This window comes from Anarrhichthys ocellatus, unplaced genomic scaffold (assembly GCF_004355925.1).
Source record: "Anarrhichthys ocellatus isolate YVR2014 unplaced genomic scaffold, GSC_Weel_1.0 scaffold66, whole genome shotgun sequence".
Classification (NCBI taxonomy): Eukaryota; Metazoa; Chordata; class Actinopteri; order Perciformes; family Anarhichadidae; genus Anarrhichthys; species Anarrhichthys ocellatus.
This window is the reverse complement of record NW_022280096.1, coordinates 1,952,377-1,958,835: the sequence shown is the minus strand read 5'-3', so window position 1 is coordinate 1,958,835 and position 6,459 is coordinate 1,952,377. Positions and strand designations below refer to the sequence as shown.

The 6,459-nt window shown below is 41.3% G+C and overlaps 1 protein-coding gene across 3 annotated transcripts in view; it reads right to left on the bottom strand.

The window, feature by feature from the left end:
* Positions 1-6,459, bottom strand: part of bcl11bb (BCL11 transcription factor B b) — a 28,789-nt gene that overhangs the window by 21,243 nt on the left and 1,087 nt on the right. The gene's annotated exons all lie outside the window — the stretch shown is intronic.

Below are 6,459 nucleotides of genomic sequence, written 5' to 3'. Positions count from 1 at the left end.
GTGTGTGTGTGTGTGTGTGTGTGTGTGTGTGTGTGTGTGTGTGTGTGTGCATGTATGTGCGTGTGTGTGTGTGTGTGTGTGCTTATGTGATCACAGAATACGACAGAGAAAAGAAAAATGATAGAAAAAAGAAACATGTCTGGGTGTGTGCACATGAATGGAGCAGCACACAGGTGAGTTGGAGCACAGTATTCTCCACAGACAGAAAATCTATAAAGCCAAAACCCTGTTAAGAAAGTAAATCTCATTCTTCACAGATCTGACACAGTCATTAATAACCATTGCACATTCACTCCCGCCTACCTCCCCTATGGCGTAGACTGAGTCCCTCAGCTTAACCTAAATCCCTCATGGACAACCTCCATTTTTTAAACACTACCCCGATCTACCAGTATAAAAAATGTGTCCTCTTCTAAAAAGCCCGGAGGAAACCTGAAGCTCCAGAGACTCTAGGGCGTCTGAGTGAGTGGGTACCCAGGGAGAGGTGCTGGTGCCTGGGAGAGGAACATAGCCATTTTGCCTGCCTGTCTCTGCTGCTCTTCTACTTCTAGCACCTGCATCCCCGCCCCTCCCCTCTGCCTCCCTTTTCTCTCTTTCTCCAAACATGACACCCTAATAATTGCAAAGATTAGACAAAGAGTGTGTGTGCTGGTTTGTGTGTACCTGTGTATCAGTGTAGTTATCAAGCAGACATCCTAAACTCTCTTATCAACCTCAAATCTCAAACTGCCAGGGAGGCGTTGCTCCTCTAAATTCCCAGTCATAACCGTTAAACTCTGTCACTGTTCCGGCTGAATATTACACACATTTTTTTCTCCCAATTTTTTATATTTCAAATATGTCTTTGCGACTATATCAATCAATCAATCAACCACCTACCCCCCCACACACACACGTTCCAGTCCCCTCACTTCGCCTGGAGTGATGATCCGATGCCAAATATCTTTTCTCTAAATGGAGATGGGTTCCTGGATGCCTGCCAAATAATTTCCATCTCATAATCTTTGGCGGCAAAGAAGGAACACAAACACATATTTACCTACAGTTCACAGCTTGTGACCATGATTCACATGAAGCAACGTTCCAGAGTGTTCACACAAGCCGAGTAACTGTGCGCAGGCATGCGTGTGTGCATATGTGCAACGCATATAAGTAGGACTATGCAGGAGATCTCAGCTAACAATATGGCACACTCTTATTTCTGATGCTAAAGACCCACATCCTTGTGTGTTCTAAATGAGTTAGAAGACGACGCCAAGTCAACAAGGTGACAGACATGGGCAGTTGAACTTGACTTTATCGCTGCGAGAGACGAGAGAGGAGAGCCTGTTTGTTAACATGTGGTTGAGTGACATGGCCTGGGGGCAGAAGGCAGTAAATTAGTAGGCGTTGGCACAGTCACCATGCCGCTGGAATATCAGTCGGACACCTTCTAAAAACCGCACCCGTCTCTGAAACCCGCTCACTCGTCTATCCCGAGGCTCACCTGTGTGAGAAAAAAGAAACAGGTGCAAGAAGGAACTGAACATGGAATGCTTGCAGAAAAAAATTTAATAAATCAACCATGGACACAAACACACTGAAATGGAAAACACACATGCGAGAAGAATAACACACTAATGTAGCCTATCATGGTAATAGACAGTGTCTAATTCTCTCTGTATAAACTGCTATGTGAGATAGTTAAGAGAGCAGAGCAGACGCACTGTCCAACATGCCGTCGTTGGGAAGGCGTGATGATCGCAATGAAACCCAGCTGTCTAACATGACACAACACATACTTTATTTCTCTTTCTTGTTCTCTCTGTCTTGCACACACACACACACACACACACACACACACAGAGCTATAGTCAATGACAGTCCTGCTACTCTGCCTTATCAAGTGTGAGTTAAGTCAGGCAGCCTTAGAGCACCCCCTATCAGTTTGATGGGGAGAGAGTCAACCACTCCACTGCCGCTGCACACTGCACAATATGGACCAGATGGGACAAACAGCTGAAGACAATGGGCCTCTTTCACCAATATTTCCTGTTGTGTAAAAGGTCGAAAAAATATTTCCAAATGTCCGGCCAAAAAAGCACTTAATGAAGAAAGTGTGTTGTCAGAGGAGAGGAATTATTTAATTTGCAGCTGACATTTTTTAAATTGCAAATATTACAATATTTGGGTGTGTGACAATGTGACACCTATTCACACTAGTGGCCAGGTGAATCCTGCAAGGTAGGTAAAACATGCCAAGTGCAAGTATATGAGGTTTGCCTCATGGCCTTTGATATTAATTGCCCTTATTAGTTTCACTTATCCTAATTATTGTGTTCGTCCTCATATGCTCTTATAAATGTGTTTTTGTTGTTTTAATTGTTGCCTGACGAGAAGGTGAAGTTGAATAAGGAAACTGAGAAAATGTATTTTTGCTGGAATCTGAAACATTTGTTATTATTCAATGATGTGAATTTGATGAGATTCTTCAAAGCGGCATTAAACAGAAACCATGAAACTGTTTTGGGTTGACGCTCTAGTCCTGACCTTACACAACATTTTAATACAAGCTGCACACTGTGTTCTGCTGGTAGAGGCAGAGGAAGGCCAGGGGCGCTCATATGACAGTCCACTATACTGTATGGGTTCAGACCTGTATCCCTTTCTTTGTTTTCCCTTTCCATTTGCTAAGCTTAAAATGCATGTGCACGCACACACACACACACACACACACACTCATTCACACAAGCACTCACACCTATAAACCCCACAGGGAAAGTCGGGAAAGATTCACGCTGTCATTGATAATAAATGACACCAGCAACATTGCAGATGGTTGCAATCAAAAATTCAAACAACAAGCGGCCTCGCTTAGCCTATCCCTTTTTCTCGGCTGCGATTGCCAATGAGAGCTGCAACAGTGTGTGTTGTGTAAGGCCAGGCCCGTGTGTTTCAATATCTTATCACCATTTAATCTGTAGCAGTCTCATTTCTTATCATAAATCTTAGATTATCAGTTTGAAAGTGAGCAAAATACGGCTCTGCAGCTGACTGTGACTTGTCACTAAATCGCTATAAATGACTTGCAAGCTATGAGGCGTGACATTTGGGATATAAATCTAATCTGCCAAACAATTTTAAGACATATAATAATAAATATAATATAAAAGAAGCATTGCAAAATTGGTTGAATGTGTTCAATAATATTGATATATAGAAAGACAATCTGAGAACAAACTGCATTGGCACACAGTAAATAACACATAGCTCACCAATCATCTCCGGTGAGATTACCATCCGGTTACCACAATGTGTGTGAATATTTACTGTGGCGTTGCAGTGCGTACAGTGGGTTTCTTCCCCAGCGTTTGACAGCCATATGGTGCGAATAAAGACGAAAACATTAACTGTTTCACAAGTAGCATGCCAATTCTAAGAGTAAACAGTTATCGCGAGGCATTTCCACGGCTAGATCCAGAAAACAATTATCTGTAATAATTCTGATATTAAAGAAATACCAGTCTCTGAACAAAGGGGGGCCTGTGATACTAAACACCACTCGTTCCACGTTAAAGTGTGAATAATTCATAACGATATTCCAAAGGTTTCTCTGCCATTTATGTGACTCCAAACTGAATCACTGACTTAAAGAGCCTAAAAAAAAGCAGAGAGGGGATGTTGAGTCTCAAGAAAACAACGGATGAGCTGTAATCTGATGGTCAAATTCAACTGAGACAGGATAGCCTGATATATGTGATTTGTTAGTGTGGAAACAGTATATGTGGTCGTGCATTTTGATTGTGATAAGTACGGTTTTACAGTGTATGCTATTTGTGTGTGCCTGCTTTCCTTGGTGCATTCATTGCAGTTACAGTCACTTATACGTCCCTCTTGACATCTGGCATGGCAAGTAGATCTCCAGAACATAGTCTTCAACGAAAAGCCTATCCAGAAATATGCTGATATTCAGGTTCTCCGCACTTCCAAGTAGAGTGTGACCTATAAGCTCATGGCTGCAGGGGACGAGGCCGTGTTTAGTTACAGCGAATAACCCCTGATCTGACATGTGGTTGATACACGCCGGCACCCCGCATCTTATTATTAATGGTGTAAGGACATACCATGTGACTAGTCTTGGCAGCTGACACTGCCCTCGAGACCAACCTACTGACGAGGTCATATTAAAAATATTAAACAATAAGGTCCACTCTTTTCTTAAACGTTCTCTGACGCTGTACATACATATGCAAAGCCATCAATACGTGTTGACTTTATCAAATTACGGTTTGGTTTACCCCCCACGCTTCTCAGATCCTCCAGCCTGAGGTGTGATCCTGGCCTGAAGACATGCAGCCTCCAGCCATTAAATGATAGGTAGATCAAATCCTTCCGTCCATCATAGCTAGAGGAGTGGTGTCATTATTAAGATATATGGTAAACATGGCTTAGGCGTTTTATGCAAATACAAGTGCATCTGTGCACACACACTCGAGAACACATTGTTGCCGTAGAGAGAGAACAGTTAGATAGAAAAAATAAGGCAATTGCTTTTTTTGTTTGCTGATCTGTTCAAAGTCCAGTTTCGGCATTGCATTTGATCTCCTTGATACTATCTAAAAGAAACAAACAAAAAAAAATACCTGTAGGTCCAGTCCTTCCTTAATCTGGTATTTGTGCCTCTCGGGTCATTGAGGCCACAGCTCAGCAAGCAGGAGACAGTGTGTATCATGTGAAAGAACAGGTAGGACGGGATTCAGGCCCAGATGGCAGCCCAGCGTTTCAGCCCTTGCTCTAATAGCCACTTCAGCGCAGCATTAACTGAGCATCGAACATTTGTCAGCATTTGCAAATATCTGAATTTAAGATGTTGTTTGACACATCAAAGTTTCTGCTGACAGGTCAGCGGTGATTCACAATAAAGCAGTCATTAAGCTTTAGGCAACAACAGATGCACCCTGGAGACACTTGAACGCAGCTTCAGCTCGGACAAGGAAATTAAGGAATTTAAAGCTTAGTCTGTGACAAGTAATATCAGCAGGTTCCGTTTGGAGTATTTGCTGACTGTACAGCAGGTGCTGTGAGGTTCACTAATATGTAAAAAAAATATATATATATATGTCAAACAAAGTGACCCATGACTGGAAAGAGGGAAAGCAAATATTTGACAGTTAGTTCAAATTTGTACCAGTTCCCTAAAGACAAATGAAAATATGCAAAACGATGCAATCATTTGTCATAATTCAGGTAAATGTTGAACAGAGACACACATGCCTGAGGTGAAATGTTGCACAATAGTAAATGTAACAACTTGGTCACCACCTTAATTAACTGACTGTGACAGTCGAGAGAATAAACTGTCAGATCAATATTCAAACTGGATCAATATTTGTCATCTGCCTGAAATCTGGTGAGGACGCGCCATACATTCTCAATTAGAAAACAAAAACACCGGTCATAGCAAACAATTACATTTCTCATTGCTCGTTGCTTTTAAAATAACCGTAATTTTTGCAAGTGAAAACTCTACAGGAGACAGTCAGTGACACGAGAGAGCGAGAGAGCGAGAGACAACGTGAATGAAGTAAATGATTAGTCTAAATGCTAAATGTGTCGGGTGGGACGGAATGCGTCCAACCCTTGCCAACACAAAACAGATTGACCGAAGATTACATCATGAAGTTCTGCAATGAATTAACCAGATTAGGCCTCTATGAAATTGGATTTAGTCAAAGCAGAGCGCTGCGAGATGAAGGTTAGATTGATATAATTGATTTTAAATTGGATTATGGAACTTTTTAATCGTAGCCTATGCCACAAAGAAGAAAATACATACTCCCTCCGATTAAATCTGCGCAATTGAATCACAATTTTGGTCGCAGCTCTGAAAAGCTTCAAACAAAGTTATGACCCTTCGTTTTTGAAATATCGTATTTATAAAATTTCAGATTGGCGTTCCTTTGTGTTGAGTTTTCTTTTTTGGTGGGATTGCGAACTGAAAATATTTATTTACACAATTTAATTTTATGTTAAGCTTTTCAAAGGTTACCTTGAAGTGCAAAAAGGCCTTTATGTGTCAAGAAAAAAAATAGTTAAGACTGTGTGTGTGTGTGTGTGTGTGTGTGTGTGTGTGTGTGTGTGTGTGATGCGTGTGTGTGATGCGTGTGTGTGTGTAATGTGTGTGATGTGTGTGTGTAGAAGAGAAGGATATTTTTTAAATTAAAATAGATTTAAATTAAGATACAAGTTACCCCGTGCAAAGTCACAAAACAAATAAGTGTATGACATGTGTATGAAACAACTGTTTCAATTGGGTAACATGTTTAACAAAGTACATAAATATACACGTTGCCATATGTTGCAAGACACTGGGAAAAAAAATCTAAATTGTGTTGTGATGAAATGTTGCATGCTGGCTGGTACACGCAAACAGACACACACACACACACACACACACACACACACACACACACACACACA